This window comes from Mandrillus leucophaeus, unplaced genomic scaffold (assembly GCF_000951045.1).
Source record: "Mandrillus leucophaeus isolate KB7577 unplaced genomic scaffold, Mleu.le_1.0 Scaffold104, whole genome shotgun sequence".
NCBI lineage: Eukaryota > Metazoa > Chordata > Mammalia > Primates > Cercopithecidae > Mandrillus > Mandrillus leucophaeus.
The window spans coordinates 482,861-483,866 of NW_012098543.1; positions in this window are offsets into that span (position 1 = coordinate 482,861).

A 1,006-nucleotide genomic window follows, 5' to 3' on the forward strand; every position below is an offset into this window, starting at 1 on the left:
CTAGTAGGAGAGGAGTGGAGGCCCGTATTTCTGGCTCCCTATAAACATGGGCTGAGAGCCCTCCGAGAGCATCTCTAAGACCGGAGTGGGCAGGGACCCGGGACTCAGGCTCCGGGCCGGAAACTGCACGCGGTGCTGGAGTCAGGCCCGAGGCCCAGACACGCCTCCCACGGTCTCCCTGATCGCCATTCGGGGCTTGCGGGAGCACCTGGGAGCATTCGGGGCTTGCGGGAGCTTCGGGGCTTGCGGGAGCACCTCCTCGCCCTCACGACCCCCCAGGACCCGGGAAGGAGAAGGAAATCGGGACTGGCCCAGCGTCCCGTGCTCTAGAAGGCGGGCTACTGCCCCGTCCCAAGCAGGAGAGGAGGACGAGCGAGGGCGTCACTCATTCAGTCTCCCGCGGAAGGTGGGCTAGCCGCGGAGGGGCCACGCCGAGGGGAAGGGAGGGGTCCACCCCGCCCTTAGGACCTCCAGCCGTCGCCCGAGATCCGAGCTCAGGAATGCGCAGCCAGAGCCTGGAGGGTGTGGAAACAGGCCTCCGGGATTCCTTGCAGAGCACCGGACTCCCCGGGCCACACCCAGCCCCTCAGTGTCCTCCCTCGTCCACTCCAGACGCCACACCCATCGCTCACGCTCAGAATCGGGCCCCAGAACCCCAGCCTCGGCTCTCGGCACCCACAGATGCGGGACGCAGCCCTGTCCTCTCCTCCTTTCCCAGCTCCTTCTGCACTTTGGGAGCACGGGGCTGGATCTTAACACCCCTCCCTCGGCCTTTCAGGAGCCCAAAGTTCCGATTCTGTCTATCCCCTGGATGGGGAGGGGTCAGTAATTCTGAATTCCTTCCATTCTCATTCCCAAACCCAGGACACCTAAACCCAAGCTGTTCCCTTCCTAAAGGACCTCCAACGTACCAGATTCCAGCCTCCAACTAGGGCACCTACGAGTCCCCATCTCTCTACTCCCGCAGACCCAGCCCCTCCTCCCTCATCCCAGGAGTCCAGGCCCC